Below are 19836 nucleotides of genomic sequence, written 5' to 3'. Positions count from 1 at the left end.
AATAAGGTTGTTAGTGGATTAGACTATATCAACTGAAGTAAGTACTTAGAAAGTGTCAACATACTGCTACCAAGGCATTCCTGAGAAGCTTTCTTTAAACTTACTCTGTTTCACCAGAATCAAGTATATACTTGGTTGGAAATTTTAAATGCTCAACTCTGTTTCTCCTGCCCCAACCCAACTAATAATGTTCCTGGAACTACTTGAACAAGTGAAGCTATTGTTCTGTGAGGGTACCTCATTACATATTAGTTCAAGGGTCAGCTCAAATGCTGTGAGTCCTTTCTGGCCCACAGTCATTTCTTTAAAAAATAAGCTATTTTGCGATTTTTACCATTTTAAATGCCATACTACTTTCTAGTATTTCTTCTCTTGGATTTATTTATACCAATTAACTGACATTGAGTAAATCACAGTACATCTCTAGGCCTCAGTTTATGAGTAAAGTGATTTCTGAGGTTCTCTACCTTCAACAAGATAAACATTGCTGTCATTGGGGGTGAGTCTCTTTTTAATAACCAGCATTTAAAGACGTATTAAGACTATTTTAAAAGTTATTTATTTTGCTAACTGATCTTAATTGGGTTTTGGGCTGAGAGTTGGAACCCTTGCTGTATCCGAAGCACTGAAATCACGGTCCACCCTCAAAGCACGTGTGTGTGTGAAATCACTTTGTTGTCTCAAAAGCCTGATTGTTACCTCTTTGAGGCCTGACACTTAGTTTGAGACAAAACACAGTGTTGTGGGGAGACTTCTGGGCAGAGGTCAAGGGACCTGGCTCCAGATCTTGTCGCTGCCCCACATCATCAAGGGATGTGACTGCTGCCTCTTTGGACATTGATTTTCATGTTTATGAAATGAGGGTGAGTTGAGTAGTCCCCATAAGTGACTTGGGGAAATTCTTGAACCTTGACATTATTTGTAACTTTAGCTTCCTGGGCAAGTTTCCTAGAATATTAATGCCATTTGAATGAAGACAGTCAAGTACTAAGCTGTTAATGTTGACTGTAAGCTATGTGAGTGTCACTAGGAGCTAACTCGGGTCCTTAGTCTACTGAGATGGGGGAGCAGGAAAAGAGACTCTACTGCCTTTACTCTCACGGTTAACACTGATGTCATCCTTCACACGAGAGCCCAGATTTTAAATTCTCCGTTTCTTTGCATCCCTGTTCTTCAGAGGAAGCAACTCCAGCCCCACGATGGGCAAGTTTGAATCCTATTTTATTTGGATTTTATGTTTAGTGAGCAAATTCTTACATAACATTTTTGACAGCAACTTGAGTCTTCTACTGAGAATGGGAGCAGCGTAAGTTTGAAAGTGATGAAAAAGAATTACTTGGGCTTCCCTGGTGGCTCAGACAGTGGCCTGCCATGCAGGAGACAATACACAGCCTTAACATACTCCTTTCCCGATTCGGAACCAGTCTGTTGTTCTTATTAGTATGTTGTTAAAATATAATATTGTTATTAATAACCAGTCTGTTGTTAGTATCATAAGTTTTCCTTTATCATGCTACTCTAGTATGGGATTTTTTTGTATGATACCTTATAATTTAAGCTTCCTACTCTATTGTCCTATGCTTGCTCCCTGAAAATACACCAGAGTCATCCTATTGATAAACCAAAGCTGAGTTTATTGCTACTATATTTGGTAAAGACAGTCATTACATTGATAAGTCTTAGTAGTGTCTCAGAGTCAGCTGAGAGCTCTATGGTGTTCTTTTGGGATTTTCTTTAAGGTGTTTTATGTTTTATTTGAGGGCTTGTTTGTGATTGAACATATTAGGGATGATTTTCAAAGTGAATCTTACAAAGTAAACAGTAATTCAGTGCCATTTATTGTTCTGAGAAGGAAGTACCTACTTTGCTGAGGGTAAGTTGAATAGTCTTAACATTCAGATAAATGACATTGAGGAAGTTCTTGAACAATAAAGCTATTTGCAACTTTAGCTTCCTGGGCAAGTTTCCTAGAATAGTAATACTATGTGAATGAAGACAGTGGAATAATAAAGCTGTTGATGGCTAACAGTAAGTTAACTGTTGGTTTCAGTTCTCAGTATGGTCCTCTTATTGCCATTCTTTGGCCTGAATTGAAGGATTCACAACTGGGAATGTGATCTTATGATCTTAACGGCAGAACTTCAGAACTATTTGTAGCATCATGGTCATGTGTCAAGTTCCCCACACGGTTTTTTCAACATCCATAAGTGTTAGATTTTTCTGTTGTTTTACTGGATCATTTTTTAAATCATATGGTGGATGACAGCTGCACGTCATCTAATTTCATAGATAAAACTTGTAGTCTGTAAAACTTGTAGTCATCCATCTGAGCCACTATATAATGAAAACCAAGGGAAGGGTTAATGACCAGAATTTGTAGTTCTAATGCATGAACCACGTGCTAGCTTCAGCAGCATATATCCCAATGCATGAGCCTAGAGTGCCCCAAATTAAGCTGGAAGAACTGATGTTATTTCTGATGTAATGAGCCTGCAGTACCAGATATGGGATTATTAGCCAAATTAGCCAATTTTGTAATTTTTTCATTAGCTTATCAGATCTCTTCAGTAGTAATAGTGATGCCAGAAAATTTTACATGGATATAAGCTGGCTGTTCTGCCCTGCCTGCGCCAAATAGGACATGCTCCTCCTCAAGACACCAGTTATATGTATATATTGATGGGCTCATTCCATTCAATTTCCTGAACCTTTTGGATGATGAGTTCCTTGGTGGAACTTTATAGCCTTCATGACTTTGTTTAGCTCACCTGTGTCTGCTTTTCTCTGAACCATAGCATGTAAGGTGTCTCCCTACTTCTGGGCCTCTTAGAAGGTGAGGTATAGAGTCTAGAGGAGAAAAAAAGCAATCCAGAATTCCCCAGGAGTTGTTAGGGTTTCAGTTCTCCAGTCAAGGCCTGATTTTCCTCTTTATTAAGTTATCTAATCTCTAAGAGGGAAATTGATGAGTCAGAATGAATCTTAGATGATGTCAGGCTATCCTTAGGGCAGGCTTCCATTTACCAAGGTAACTATCCCCATCCATAGAGTGCAGGTTGTAGCCAATAGGCTTTTGTGTTTAAGAAGTAATTGTGTTACAAATTGAATTTTGTGTTACAAATCTAGTCATTGGTGGCTACCCAGTCATCTGTTTTTGGTCAAAATACCCCTATGAGTTGTCAAATAGTTTTTTATGGTTTGAAGGCCACCTATGAAGACTAGTCTGGCTCCAGGTGATACGGGTCAATAGCTTTTTCTATTTCACTTAAAGAAGATCCTTTAACACTTCACGTAAGGTCAGTATCAGTAAACTCTTGTTTGAGAAGCTGTTTATCTTTCCCTCAATTCTGAATGATAACCTTGATGGGTAGAGTATCTTTGGTTATAGGTGTTATTCCTTTAGCACTTTAAATATATCATGTCACTCCCTTTTGGCCTGCAAAGTTTCTGCAGAAAAATCAGCTGATAGACTTATGAGGGGATCCCTTATCTTTGTTTTTCTCTTGCTGCCTTTATAACTCTCTTTAACTTTTGCTATTTTAATTATGATGTATGTGCTTCCTGTCCCTGGGTATCTGTTTCCTTCAGGTTTGAGAAATTTTCAGCTGTAATTTAATCAAATACATTTTTGACCCTTTTCCCTTTTCTACCCCTATATAATGCAAATGTTAGTATGCTTGATGTTGTCACAGAGGTCCCTTAAAGTTTGTTTTTCTCTTTGCTGTTCTGATTCAGTGATTTCCATTCTGTCTTCTGGATTGCTTATGCCTTCTGTATCACCTAGTTTGCTATTAATTCCCTCTAGTGTATTTTTCATTTCAGTTATTGTACTCTTTAGTTCTGACCAGTTCTTTTTGTTTTCTAGTTCTTTGTTAAAATTCTCACTGTGTTCATCTACTGAAGTAAAAATATCATTCTTATTACAGTTGCTTTGGATACTTTATTACGGAAGTTATCTCTGCTTCATTAACTTTTTTTTCCCCAAGGGTTTTTTCCTTGTTTTGCTTGAAACATATTCCTCTGTTTTCTCATTTGAACTTTTCTGTCTATAAAATTAGTTAAAACCGTTACATGTCCCAGTCTTGATGGCTTGTCCTTGTGTGGAACCTCCCCAGGTAGTCTTCACGTCCCCAGTGGCTTTGGTGAGAGAGCTGAACCTGGAGTGAACACGGACTGCGTCTCCCCCTAGGGTGTGGTGGCAGGCACGGTCTTGGTGGGGGTTAGGGTTAGAGTTGGAGGAGCTGGAACTAGAGCCACGTGCAAGCTGGGATTTCTCCTAGGCCATCACCATCCTGTGGAGGAAGGGGGACTGATCAGGGTCTGCGGGTCTGGAGCAGGAGCCCCGAGGGAGTCGGGTTTCTCCCAGCTGTGATGGCAGCATCTGCCATGGTTATGGGGGAGACGGGCACTGAGGCCTTGGGTCTGCATTTCTGTGCTGGTTTCCTCTGCCCCCCCCGCCCCACAACCCCCCGCAGTGGACGTGCCTTGGTTAGCAGCCCGATGGGGCTGGAGGGGTTGTGCTACATTACTCAGCTGGTTTCATTCCCTCCCAAGTATATTCACTAATGCACACACTGGCAATGGCTGCTTCCGTCCTGGTCAGAGGCAGGGCTGGGGTCCAAGCAAGCTTCATTTTCTTCGACTGTACACACTCCCTGGCAGCCTCCACCTTAGTGGGAAGCAGCATGGGAGCAGGAGGGGCTGGAGCAGGAGCCTGGTGTGGGCGGGGAATATGATAGGGTGGTCCTGGGAAGCAGGCGAGAGAGCCCCAGACAGTTTTTAGTTTCTTGCATCCACACTGACTGTGAATAACCAAGTCTGTGCACATGCCCTTGTGGAGTCTTGGCTTTTTACTGCCTTTTAAGTAATTTTTTTCTTAATTTTTAAGTAATTAAGTAATTCAGTTTTAAGTAATTTTTTACTTACCTCCAGTAAGTCCCACTCGTTTTCAAATCAAAAAGGGGGCTTGTCTTCCTGGTGTTGGACCTTGTGGCTGGGATGCCTAATAAGTGGATCGAACTTCTCGCCATCCCCCACCCCACCAGGGAGGATCCTTGAGCCCATGATATCTCTCTCCTTTTCTATGTCCTGTACTAGGGGTGTGGGTATCAACCAGACCCCTTGCCCTTCCTACGAGACTCTGTGTAGATCTTTCTTTACAGCCTTGGTTGTAGGAAAACTCTCCTGCTGGTCCCCAGGAAGATTTCAGTGAGAGTCCCTCTATACGTAGTTGTAGTTTTGAGGTGTTTGTGAGAGGAGATGAGCCCAGTGTCTTCCTACTCCACCGTCTTGATCTCTCCTATAACTATACGTATTCTACTGGGTTCTGTTTCTTTGGAGGACTCTGACTAACATAGGAACCAATGTTGATTCAGTCCAGTGGCCACAGTAGCCAATATTTCCTTACTATGGTGAATAATTTCATGTAAACTTTACAACATTCCGTGCTGAGAATACCAGAGATGATCCTTAGTTCAATTCAGTTCAGTTCAGTCACTCAGTCATGTCAGACTCTTTGTGACCCCATGGACTGCACCATGCCAGGCTTCCCTGTCCATCACCAACTCCCGGAGCTTACTCAAACTCATGTCCCTTGAGTTGGTGATGCCATTCAACCATCTCATCCTCTGTCATCCCCTTCTCCTCCTGCCTTCAATCTTTCCCAGCATCAGGGTCTTTTCAAATGAGTCAGTTCTTCCCATCAGGTGGCCAAAGTATTGGAGTTTCAGCTTCAGCATCAGTCCTTCCAATGAATATTCAGGACTGATTTCCTTTAGGATTGACTGATTCGATCTCCTTGTGGTCCAAGGAACTCTGAAGGTCTTCTCCAGCACCACAGTTCAAAAGCATCAATTCTTTGGCTCACAGCTTTTTAGTCCAACTTTCACATCCATACATGACTACTGGAAAAACCATAGCTTTGACTGGACACACCTTTGTTGGTAAAGTGATGTTTCTGCTTTCTAATGTGCTGTCTATGTTGGTCATAACTTTTCTTCCAATTTGCAAGTGTTTTTTGGTTTCATGGCTGTAGTCACAAAATGTGCAGTGATTTTGGAACCCAAGAAAATAGTCTGTCACTGTTCCCACTGCTTCCCCATTTATTTGCCATAAAGTGATGGGACTGGATGCCATGATCTCAGTTTTCTGAATGTTGAATTTTAAGCCAGCTTTTTTACTCTCCTCTTTCACTTTCATCAAGCTCTTTAGTTCTTACACTTTCTGCTCTAAGTTTGGTGTCATCTGCATATCTGAGGTTATTGATATTTCTCCTGGCAATCTTGATTCCAGCTTGTGCTTCAACCTTACATAATTTGTGTCCAGATTTCTCCTAGCACCTCTTTTCAACTCTGGATCTAATTGCTGGCATTTTGTAATAGCCTCTTTGAACTGCTCCAAATTGGGTCTTTTGGGTTTTCATGGATGCTAGGATCTTAGCAGGAGATGGCTGTGTCACACACTGGCCAGCCGGGGTGTTTTGTTGAGGGTTAGTCATTTTGGAGATGAGTCCGAACTTTTTTAATAACCAGCACTTTAAGAAGTTTTAGACCATTTAAAACGTTACTTATTTTGCTAACTGATCTTAATTGGATTTTGGTCTGAGGTCAAGAACCCTTATTGTATCTAAAGCACTCTGAAACATGGTCTACCCTCAAAGCATGTGTGTGTGTGTTCAGTCATGTCTGACTTTGTGATCCTCAAAGCATATCTGCTGTCAATTTATATATCAATGCTCTTATCTTTAAATAACCAACAAGCTCTGGTGAGTGTAATGAGTTCTGCTATCGAGGCAAATTTTGCCTCTTGCAAGGGATCATATTCTGGAGATGAAGTGAGACCTGTTATGGTGTATCTCTGTTGGGTTTTTTTTTTTTTTTTAATGTAAGTGTTAAGATCCATCAACAGAGAAAGTTTAAGTTTGGATTTTCTAATGAATTAATTTGGAGAATAGATTGTTCACACATAGAGATTAAATAGTAATGAATTTCTCCTTCTCCAGGTAATAGAAGAGTTGTGTTGTTCAGTTGCTAAGTTGCAGCCTCATAGACTGTAACATGCCAGGCTCTTCTGTCCTTCAATACTCCCAGAATTTGCTCAGATTCATGTCCATTGAGTAGGTGATGCTATCTAACCATCTCATCCTCTGCCACCCCCTTCTCCTTTTACGAAAGTAAAAGGCATCAGGATCTAGCATCAGAATCTTTTCCAGTGAGTTGGCTCTTCACATCAAGTGGTCAAAGTATTGGAGCTTCAGCTTCAGCATTGGTCCTTTCAAAGAATATTCGGGGTTGATTCCTTTAGGATTAACTGGTTTGATCTCCTTGCAGTCCAAGAAAATAAGAGTAGCATCATTTAAAATATTGTAATAATGAATGGAATGTGTGGAAGAGAAAATAATAGGATTTCATATGGGGTAAGCCCACTTGCTCAGAAATGTGTGTTTTCAGCAAGCAACAAAGATTATACAGCATAAGACACATCGTGAGGCTTCAACAGTAAATGAACCGAGAACTTCCAGATGTTCAAGCTGGACTTAGAAAAGCCAGAGGAACCAGACTTCAAATTGCCAACATCCATGGGATCATCAAAAAAGCAAGAAAGTTCAAGAAAAACACCAACTTCTGCTTTATTGACTATGCCAAAGCCTTTGACTGTGTGGATCATAACATACTATGGAAAATTCTTGAAGAGATGGGAATACCAGACCACCTTACCTGAGAAATCTGTATGCAGGTCAAGAAGCAATAATTAGAACCAGACATGGAACAATGGACTGGTTCCAAATAGGGAAAGGAGTGTGTCAAGGCTGTGTATTGTCACCCTACTTATTTAACTTATGTGCAGAGTACATCATACAAAATGCCAGGCTGGATGAAGCACAAGTTGGAATCAAGATTGCTGGGAGAAATATCAATAATCTCAGATATGCAGATGATACCACACTTATGGCAGAAAGTGTAGAGGAACTGAAGAGCCTCTTGATGAACGTGAAAGAGGAGAGTGAAAAAGTTGGCTTAAAACTCAACTTTCAGCTTATGGCATCAGGTCCCATCACTTCATGGCAAATAAATGGGGAAGCAATGGAAACAATGACAGACTTTATTTTCACGGGCTCCAAAATCACTGCAGATCATGACTGCAGCCATGAAATTGAAAGACGCTTGCTCCTTGGAAGAAAAGCTATGACCACCTAGACAGCATATTGAAAAGCAGAGACTACTTTACCGACAAAGGTCCGTCTAGTCAAAGCTATGGTTTTTCCTGTAGTCATGTATGAATGTGAGAGTTGGACTATAAAGAAAGCTGAGTGCAGAAGAATTGATGCTTTTGAACTGTGGTGTTGGGGAAGACTCGTGAGAGTCCCTTGGACTGCAAGGAGGTCAAATCAGTCAATCCTGAAGGAAATCAGTCCTGAATATTCACTGGAAGGACTGGTGCTTGAAGCTCCAATACTTTGGCCACCTGATGCGAAGAACTGACTCATTTGAAAAGACCCTGATGCTGGGAGGGATTGAGGGCAGGAGGAGAAGGGGACGACAAAGGATGAGATGGTTGGATGGCATCACTGACTCAATGGACATGAGTTTGAGCAAGCTTTGGAAGTTGGTGATGGACAGGGAAGCCTGGCGTGCTTCAGTCCATTGAGTCACAAAGAGTTGGACACAACTGAGAGACTGAACTGAACTGAAGACACATCAAGTTTAAAGGAGACCGTGAAACAAAATTCACAGAAGCCTTCACTGGGTTAAATGCTGTAACTGTCAAAGTAGTAGGTTTTGCCACTAGGTTAAGAAGATGATTGTGGTAAACTTTGACCTCTTGATTCCCATGAAATTAAGTCAAGAACATTAAAAGCGTGTACACATTGCTCTTGTACAAATAGGCAGAGAGATTTATAGTAACTAGGAAAACCTAGAGTGAGACACAGATGAAGAGTTCAACTTTTCTGTTGTAGCACAAAGACAGCCTTGGACAATATGTAAAGCAAAGTGTGTAACTGCATTCTGGTAATGCAGTATTTATAAAACAGATGGCTAGATATGGACCTCTTATTGGAGAATATAGTCCCTTAATATTTATTCTTATTACTGATATATTTGGATTTCTTTCTATCATCTTATTTTGTGCTTTGTAAGTGTCCTGACTTTTATATACATATTTGCTCTTTTCTTTTGGATTGGTAGAGATTTAAGAATTTTTAAAAAAATTCCATCTTTCTCCTTCATTGAATTTGATGCTATTTTAATTTTTTGTGGTCCTAACAAGCATGTTTAACTTAAAAAATTCAAAAATCACTATTTTTGCCCATCTTCCCAATTATATAATTTAAAATTTTAGTTCTCTATATTTAGCCCCACAATTTAGATATTACTGTTGTTACTCTCCTATAGTCAATGTTAATTTAGATTATCCACATAGGTTCCATTTATTTTGCCCACCGTTGGGTTTTGCATCATGTACCATGATTTTGGGCCCATTTTAATTCTTCCTGAATTTTAGAAGCCTGTTATTAGACTAATTTTTTAAAGGTAACTTGTCTTTTTTCCTCTGACTGCATATATGACCTGCCTTTTGTTGTTCTGTGGTGTTTAGGTGTGAATCTCTTTATTTAAGTTTTTCAGGATTCATCCAGATTCTTAAATCTGAGAATTTGTGCATTTTATCATTTTTGGAAATTTTTCAGCTGTTATATCTTTGCTATTGCTTCATCCCTATATTATCTATTAGCCCGTTATCACGCTCTTGTTAGAGGTATGTTAAGCATTCTCCCTTTGTTCTCAATATCTATTAACCCTCTTAATTTTTTTTGTCTCTTTATTATTCTTTCCTTATTCAAGTATAATTTTTTCAGACCTATCTCCAGTAGTAAGTCTTTCTTCAATCATGTCTAATTTTCTATTTCATCTCTTCATTGAGTTTCTAAATTCAGTTATATTTTAATTTCTATATACTTATGAAATCTGCCTATCCTATTTTAAGTACTATCTTTTAAATATATTCAGTGTCATTATTGCCAGTCATTGTGAGTCAGATGTGCTTGTAATCTGTTGAGTGTCAGTCATGCATGCTAATTTGTTTCCTTCTGTGCCTAAGAATTTTTGATCTGAAGATCTTATTTATCTGTAAATCTTTGGAAGCCTGGCTTTAAGATACGTTCCTTTAGGATTTGCCTTTATTCCTGCCAATCAGTTGGGGTGTTTAAGCTAAATTCTCACCATGGATTTTTTTCCCCACGTAAGGGTAGTACAGATTTTTGTCTTTGTGTGCAGGGCCAACATGTGGATGGAAAGTTCCAGAGAAGACTTTTCCTTTCCCCCAGAGTGAAGGTAAAAGAGACACATTTTTCTCACGATGTCTGTGTTCATCTTATCTCTGAGGCAGTTGTTGGCAAGTCTCATCTCATCTGACCTGCCATCTTAGGGTTTTTCTCTGGTGCCCCTGTTTTTATAAAGACCAAAATACTGGAAATCAGACCTCCCAAAGGTGGGCAGAGGCTTCAGTGGTATTTGTTAGCTGTAGCACTTAGCTGTCTCATGGATTCAAGTCTTTGCTTTATGTTTGGCCTGTGGAGCATTTCTCCTTAAATGCCCAGTCATAAATTTAAAGAAATAAAAAACATTTTTTCTGGACCTTTTAGATAACTGCCTTAGGAGTTTTTCTCGAGTTATCCACTCCACTGAATTGTGTAAAACAGAAGTACTTGCCTATTCTTTTTGATATTTTGTAGATTTACACTTAAAAAATCTCTCTTAAAGTAATTACCATTACTTTAGCAGTGTTTTGAGAAAATTAAAGATGCACAAAAATGTTTTATTGTGGAAGATCATTTAATTATAACATTTAGGGCCATCTTTATGCTGAAGCATAAGGGTGATATCACAAACAACTGAGTAGTTTAAATTTATAGATGCATTATAACTGTGTGATGCATTAATTTGTGTGATGCTTTTGTTCTTCCCTTTCATTGTTAAATATTATTATTAAATCAGTTGGGTTTGACAGATAAATGTACGTATCTAAGGAAATGTTGCTGCACCGTTTCACTCAGTTAAGCTGTGCTAACTAATAGTTTCAAATGATAAATTCTACTCATTTCAGTGCAACTTTAAAATCATACAAAATAGATATCAGACCATGGCCTCACAAAGAGCTGGGCACGACTTGGCAGCTGAACAACAACAAATGCTTTCTATTATATTAGTTCTTTATTAAATTTATAAAGGTCACAGAGTGATCTTTCATGGGACAGAAGAGAAATTGTAGAGAGAATACTGGGAAGTTATTGTGTTAAAATCTTATTTAGATAAAAATCTATGTTTTGCAGCAGAGGATGAAGTAATTCATTAACTTGGTAAAGATAAATTTTGTTTTTCCTTGAAGAAGGCACATTTGTAATTAGTTCTGTGCCTCAGGTTAGATTGACTCAGCAACAGATTGTCAATCCTCACTGTTTGATGCAAGCCTCATTTATTTGGATAGAAATGAATAAAGCAGGGATTCTGAACTTGTGCTCTGGACCTCAGAAAGTTTGAGAGCCCCTGAAATTACAGTTTGTACATATGTATTCCTACAATTTCTTGGGGCCAGCCAACCCCTTCCTTGGCCCTCACATCCCCTTGGTACATTTGTGCAGTGCAGGCTGTATAAGTGTATGTGGTAGTTAGATTTCCTAAAAGCTTGCATCCTATAGTTTGAGAAACTGAAATAGATAAATGAAAGCAATATGATTTGACATATTGAGGAAAGTTTGTCTCGTGGGGATGATAAATCACATCTAAAGTTTAAGTTTCTAAATCAAACTTACAAGTTATCCTCATCAGATGTGTTAAATATGGAGATGATAATAGTAAACTCTCAGAGTAAAACATCATTTTTTAAAAAAATTAAGGTATAGTTAATTTACAACGTTGTGTTAGTTTCAAGTGTACAACAAAGCTCCCTGTGCTATATAGTAGGTCCTTGTGTTTACCTATTTATATATAGTAGTGTGTATATGTTAATCCCAAACTCCTAATGTTTTATTAGGATGTATAAATAATGTATAATATGCATTATTTTTTATTTGTTTATACTAAATTCCTCTGTGCATGTGTTTACCACACCTGGGAGGAGCTGTTCATCCCAGGAGAAGTAGCTGTCTTACAAATCTTTCAAACCTTGTTGGATTTCTTGACCAGGTTTAAGATAGACTATGTTGAGTAGCTGACTATTTTTCCAGCTGAAATTTCAGATTGGCAAAGAACGGGGTTACTGGCTAACCACAGTCTTATTTCACAATTCCTATTGTTTCTTCTCAAGGGAAGTAGCTAATATATCTTTTTTTTTTTTTTAAATTTTGAAGTCATTTATTAGATACAGGAGATTCATGTGTTTGGAAATTGGTCTAGAAATTCAGAGTTGATTCCTTATCTCTTCACATTAAATTTCAATTAAAATATGTAACATTCTTCTTTCTTTCTAGTTCTTCCTCCAGTCTACAAATTAGAAAATTAAGAGGTGTCACACATGTTGTGATGAGTGAAACTGTCCTTGGCTCTCAAGGAGAAAAACTTCTTCATTTCTTTTTTCTCATGACCATTCTCCTTTGTTCCAATCACATATTTTGGCATGTTGAGTTTTATATCCCATGACAAACTAAGATGATTTAGCTACATAAATAGTGGCAACCATAGCCAAATTCCCCATAGAGTTCATACATAATGACTGTATATATTCATATCTCAGAATTTGTCGGGCTAAAATACCTTGTAAAACACAGCCTAACCACAGTAGCTAATATATCTTTTAAAGAAAGCAAGCTAATGTATTACCATAAAGAAAGGAAATTCAGGGAGAGAAGAGCAACAAAAGTTTTGTGTTCCAGATATAGAATAATGTGACTGTGATTGGCATAAATTGATAGCTAGCTGTTTTGTTGAAAAAACTGTGTTAGTATCAATACAGCTGAATTTACTTTTTTAAACAGGTTGGATGGAAATTTTGCTAAACTGTTTCTTTTAGGATCCTCTGACTTTTTTGTTCCTGCATTAAAAAACCCAAGTATTTCCTATCTGGTATTCCATGAAAGAAACCCCTCCCTTTAAAAACTTGTAGGACTTATATAAACAAGTTGGAAATAACATCTTTTTCCTACTCAGGTTAAAATGTTCTCATTTTTCATCTTTGCTGGCTAATAATGGACTTCTTTCAGAGCTCATGTACATAAAAAGTCCTTGAGCAGTGCTGGTGAAGCCTTTTGACAGTCTTGTTTTCCATGTGGCAAAAAGAAAACCGGTTCCTGAGTTGTCTCTCCATGAATGAGGAATGCCCTCTGCTTATTCTATCACTCTCTCAAAGAGTTATTACTCCTTCAGGGATCAGTTCACAGCCTCCCTCCATCTGGAACAGATTGTTCACTGGGTAGAATTCTCATTGTGGACATCTTTATGGCTGTTTTATGTACTTCGTAATATACTCCCACTGATTGGTGTCCATTTCATACTTGTGTCTGCAGTTTATACTTAAAGGTAAGCCCATAACTTTTTCAGCTTGTGTCTCTACCATCCCTTCCTCTATGCCTCCCTCTCACCCTGTTCTCCCTGACCCCCAAAATCAGAGCTCAGGACAAAAACTGGTAAGTAATTTGTTTGGAAGTGATCCCATTGAGCAAGGATGAGGAATCAGGGGAATTGAACAGGAAGGGAGGAAAAACAAATACAGTGAAACATTATCAAGTTTTCCATTCCTGTGGGTCAATGGTGCTAAGTATTGATAGGAGATTCTTTTAAAAGTGTCTCTGAACTATTTGCCTGGGAAGCAAAAGGGGGAAGCATTTGTTCACTGGTCTCTGTCTCCTATTGGTTCAGGCTGACCCATGCAATTGTTAACTCCATAAAGTAGAACCAAAAGGATTTACATGAGTGCATAAGAAGTGTTCGTTAAAATTTTGCAAACCTAAAAGGCCCCAACTCAGTTTTGAGTGCATAGCATGCACTAGTGTCTACTGGGTTATATTTCCAAAAACATGGAAATAGCACAAATAGCTCATTATTATTCCTAGTTCCCCAAATCTGCTAAATAAACAAATAGGCTCTATTTTATTTTATGATGTTTTAAACAAAGTATTGTTCTGCTGATGTTTTCTCTGGTGTCCAACATTCTTCCTACAGAATTTACATCTGCAGAGCAATTTAAGGTCAGTAATTATGAAAAGGGTATTACACATGTAATACCCTTCAGAAATGTGCCACAGGGACATGTTTTCACTTTACAGCATCATTTCTTAATCCTTTAAAAAGATTATTTTTTTTTGAAGAAAGTATTGACCTATAGAAAAGACTTGTAAAAATAATACAGAATGTTCCCATATACCTTCATCCAGCTTTCTCTCAGGTTTATACTTATTCAACAGAAAAATTAGGAAATTAACATTGACACTCTGCTATCAACTAATCTATAAACCTTAATTCACATTCAATAAGGTTCCCACTAATGTTGAAGAAATTGTTCTGGTCCTGGATCTAGTCCAGGATCATGCATTGTACTTGGTTGTCATGTTTCTATTATCTCTCTAATATTCTTAGTCTTTCATGACCTTGACACGTCTGGGGAGTACTGGTCAGTTATTTTGTAGAATGTCCCTCGCTTGGGTTTGTCTAATGATTTCTCACGTTTGGACCAAAATTTTGCATTTTTTGGTAAGAATATTGAGAAGTTATGCTGTGCCCTTCTAACTGCATTCCATCAGGGGTGCATGCTGTCACTACGTCTTATCACTGGTGATGTTCACGTTGATCACCTGATGAGGATGTTGCATGCCAGGTTTCTGCACTGCCGGCTGACTGTTTCTCCCTTTGTAATCCTTAACTATCTTGTAGGGAGATACTTTGAGACTATGGAAAAACCATGTTTCTCATAATACTTTTTGCCTACTAATTTTATCATCCATTGATGATTCTTCTGTGTAACAGCTATTAGGTATAGTGTCTGCCTAACCCTGATTCTCTATTTCCATCATTCCTTCTATGTTTATTAATTGGAATGCTGATTTTCATCAATTGGAGTATAATCAATCACTATCATGTGGATTGTTGTTCAGATATCAAAATGTATGTTGTTCCTGTCTTAGCTCCTTCCAGCTGGCTCCTGCATCCTTTCAGCACACCCCTATCATTCTTTGAGCACTCCTTACTTTCTGGCACCAGGAAATGTTTGCGGTGCATCTCTATTTTTCCTGTCCCAGGCTTGGATCCTGCCATTTCTCCGAGGAGCTTTGGTTCCATTTATTGGAGAGTGGTATTCGGAAACCAATATTGTGGAGTGAGGTGTGCTCATTCATTGCTTCTAGGCCCTCTCAAAGGATAGAGCTGGAAAATTATGTATATTAACCTATGCACACACACACATTTTCGTGTATTAATATTTTCATAGCTATCCATCTGTACACATATTAAAAAGTATGAGTTCACGTTGACACCTCCATTTCCAGTCCAGTACCATAGGATTCATTTCAGCACTTCACCTCCACTTCTTTATTTGCAATGTCTTTCTTTGATAACAAGAAACCTGACTCCTATTCATAATATATTTACTTGTTTGTTCACAGCCAGTATTCACAACTTTACTAAGTAGAGTACAATATTTGTGCACATTTCTTTTTACTTCTTTTTGTAGTATATAGTCAAAATACTGCATCTTAGGATAGTTCTTTCTTTTCCCACCTCCTTCAAATGGGCACATTATCCATCTGTAATCCCGTTAAGTTCATTTGTTATTGCTCATTCCATTTGGGTTCTTCCCACCTCCTAGTTTACTCATCATTTATTTATTTTTCGGTATGTGAAACATTACATTGTTTTAAGTATCAGATTTATTTAAATCAAAATATACTCAGAATACTTCCACTCCTCCCATTACTACACTGTTTCTCTTTCCCCATTTGTTTCTGCCCTGTTCCCAATCACTGTAGGTAACCAATATCACTAATTTAGAGTTTATTTTTTTGACATTTTCTTTGTACAAATGAATATATACTGAATTCTATATATGAGTATTTTATATGTGTATATATCTTCTTTTCGGAGGAGGCAATGGCACCCCACTCCAGTACTCTTGCCTGGAAAATCCCATGGACGGAGGAGCCTGGTAGGCTGCAGTCCATGGGGTCGCGAAGAGTCAGACACGACTGAGCGACTTCACTTTCACTTTTCACTTTTATGCATTGGAGAAGGAAATGGCAACCCACTCCCGTGTTCTTGCCTGGAGAATCCCAGGGATGGGGTCGCACAGAGACGGCCACGACTGAAGTGACTTAGCATAGCATAGCATAGCATAGCATAGCATATCTTCTTTTCTTTCATGAGATGAGATAAAGGTGTTAGGTGTGTGCGTGCTCAGTCGTGTCTGACTCTTTGATTCTCCAGGCAAGAATTCTGGAGTGGGTTGCCATTTCTTCCTCTCCAGGGGATCTTCACAACCCAGGGATTGAACCTGCAGCTCCTGCATTGGCAGGTGTATTCTTTACCACTGAGCCACCGGGAAGCCCTAAAAGTCAGTTATTCAGTTTGGATGAAGTTTTCAGAGAGTGCTCATGTTTGCTCAGCTGTGTCTGACTCTTTGCAACCCCATGGATTGTATTCCACCAGGCTTCTCTATCCATGAAATTTTCCAGGCAATAATACTGGAATGGGTTGCCATTTACTACTCCAGGGGATCTTCCAGCCAAGGAATTGAACCTGTCTCTTGACAGGTGGATTCTTTACTACTGCATCACCTGGGAAGCATATATATATATATACACATATATATACACCACACACACAAAAGCCTATATATATATATATATTCCCATCTATCTTATATGAAAGATAGCATACTATAGATATTCTTGCATTTGCTTTTTATATTTGTTTTTTCTGTGTGTCCTGGAAAGAAATCATATAAATTGATCTTTATTCTTTTTTATAGCTGCTTAGTACTTCATTGTATGGATATATCATAGTTTATCCATAGGAGATTTTAGCCACTCTCATGTATGGCATTGAGCCCGGTTGCTTCTAATATTTTGCAATAGTGTTGCAGTGAATAACCTTGTAAACATTCATTTTGTATTCTTAAAGAGTTATCGTCTTCAGAAGATTTATCTATCAGTAGATTCCGTTAAGTACATCTATAGATTTTGTTAAGTATTGTCCAATTTTCTTCTAGAAGAGTTGTACCAATCTTCATTCTCACCAGCAATGAGTCTTGCCAAGCTAATGTATTACCATATTTTCTACTTTTTTCCAGCCTTATAGATAAGAATTTCAGTATTGTTTTAATTTCTCTAACCATAATTTTTTTCATATACATAAGGGTTGTTTTATATTTTTTGAGTGAATTGTCCTTTCTTCCTTGATTTTTAAAGAGCTCTTTACATACTAGGGATATGTCTGTTGCAAGGATTTTCTCCCATTTTGTTAGTTGTCTTTTACCTGTGTTTATGGGGTGGTATTTCCCCCCCATGCTTTATTTTTATGTGGTCAGATTATCTATCTTTTCTTTTATTGTCTCAACACTGAGATTGAAGAGAAATTTACTCATTTTTTTCTAGTACTTGTATAGTTTTATTTTTTACATTTTACTTTTATATAAATCTGATACATTTAGAGTTTATTCTTTTGTATGACATGAAATAGATCTAACTGTACCATTTTTTTTCTAAATGGTTACCCATTTGTCCTGACACCATTAATTAAATAGTTCATCTCTGCCTCAGTGAATTATGACATCGCTTTTATCGTATAATAAATTGCTCAGTGTCTCCTTTAAAAAATTCATTTTTGTTCTTTGTCATGGTGGCTTGTCTTATGCTGTCTATTCATTGCCTGTGGCCACAAATAGCATCCCAGATTGGTGTTTGTTCTTCTGAAAGTATAGTTAATTGTTAATTATTGCACCAGTAATCTTGAAAGCTAGAGAAATGTACCCTCTGGCTATGTATTTATAAAACACTGTTACCCAAATTGAACCCAAAGCTATGAGACGGTGCTCCTTCTGTCCATATGTTAGCAGTATCTGTTATAATGTAAAATCATGAGGCTGAAATAAAGCTTTCTAAAATTACTCTCAGTGCTACTTTGGAACTGCTGTCTTGAAACCTTGAAGAATGACCTCAGGAGCACCAGCTTTATTAGGGTTCGTTGTCTTTGGCTCCTTGACTTGTTTTCTTAATTCAGTTGCTGGATCTAGGTAGACAAACTGTAATACTGTGATTACTGCCAGAGTAGAGTCATTAGAATTATGAGGTCATTTAACTTTTGTGTGCACCTGCATCTGGAATCCAAAGTTGCCTGGCAACAATGATATCCTTGTTAAAATACAGAAAACCTGGAACAAATTCCAGACATTGTCCTTCCAGAATGACTTTAACATTGAAGTGAGGAAGAAAGCCATCTGACAGACTCCTCCTGTTTTCAAAATAATGAACAGTTTGGAGAAATAGATTAGTGAAGGCTGAAGCAATGTTGTAAACTTTCCCCATTTTTTAAGGTATTTGATTAGTACTGTAGGTCTGACTTTGCTTACATAGCACCCCGAATTCTTGGTCTTCAAATTTCAGAGTATGAAGAAAGTGCTGGAAAGCTAGAGGAGCCTTAATTTCTTGTCTTTGTTTTGTTCTTTTGATACTGACTTCTTTATTTTTTTCCTCCTATGTTTTGGCCACACAGCATGCAGGAACTTAGTTCCTCAACCAGGGATGGAACCTGTTCCCCCTGCAGTGGAAGCGCAGAGTCTTAACCACTGGACCACCAGGGAAGTCCCAATACTGACTTAAAGTGAAGAAGAAAGGCGCAGTGAAAAATGAAGCCATGGCTTCTATAACAGTGAATTTTCTTTTACAGGCATGTTATTCATGATCTTGACCTCCAGAGGGAGCAAGAGGGTTATAGTTAAGTGATACTAATTCCTGAAAAAAAAAAAAGAGTTCCTCTTTCTCCTTGCCTCCCATCCTCTCCCTCCTCTCTTTTTCTTTTTTCTCTTCCCTTTGTCTTTCCCTTCCAGCATTTTCTATTTTCCTGGTACATTTACGTGACAGTCACATGAAAGTGAAAGTATAGTCACTCAGTCGTGTCCGACTCTTTGTGACCCCATCAACTGTAGCCTACTAGGCTCCTCCGTCCATGGGATTTTCCAGGCAAGAGTACTGGAGTGGGTTGCCATTTCCTTCTCCAGAGGATCTTCCTGACCCAGGGATCAAACCGAGGTCTCCCACATTGTAGCCAAACCCTTTCCCGTCTAAGCCACCAGGGAAGTCGATGTTTATTGGAGTGTGTGCTGTGCTGTGCTTAGTCACTCAGTCATGTCCAACTTCGCAACCCCATGAGGCTCCTCAGTCCATGGGATTCTCTAGACAAGAATACTGGAGTGGGTTGCCATGTCCTCCTCCAGGGGATCTTCCCAACCCAGGGATCGAACCCAGGTCTCCCGCATTGCGAGCAGATTCTTTACAATCTGAGCCACCAGGAAGCCAAAACTTTTGCCAAAACCTGGGATTGAACCAGGGACCTTTAGCTCTTCAGACTAACACTCTCCCAACTGAGCTATTTCAGCTAGATGACATTCACATAGGTTTCCCTAAATCTTTATTAAGCCTGTCTGTCTCCAGGTTGTCAGACATGACTTCCTGATGGTGGAGATCTCTTACTGTTTCAGAAGAGTGATTCTAAAAGAATCTAGATGGAAATGGGTTTCTGTAGGTGGGGCTATTTCTTTGGAAATGGTATATTCATCCTTTCACCCCCATCCCTCCACTCTGCCACCTCCCCTTATTTAGTGAGAGGAGGTCTATGCATTCTTCTCTCCTTGCTCCTACCCAGC

At 38.6% G+C, this 19836-nt stretch overlaps 1 non-coding gene across 1 annotated transcript; it reads right to left on the bottom strand.

Moving 5' to 3' along the window:
• Window positions 1-19496: 19496 nt before the first annotated feature.
• Window positions 19497-19569, bottom strand: TRNAF-GAA. Its single transcript has one exon. It is a non-coding gene; the product is annotated as a tRNA-Phe (tRNA).
• Window positions 19570-19836: the final 267 nt, after the last annotated feature.

This window comes from Cervus elaphus, chromosome 12, assembly GCF_910594005.1.
Source record: "Cervus elaphus chromosome 12, mCerEla1.1, whole genome shotgun sequence".
NCBI classification, from domain to species: domain Eukaryota; kingdom Metazoa; phylum Chordata; class Mammalia; order Artiodactyla; family Cervidae; genus Cervus; species Cervus elaphus.
The sequence above is the reverse complement of the archived record's forward strand: the minus strand, read 5'-3'. Positions and strand labels throughout refer to the sequence as shown.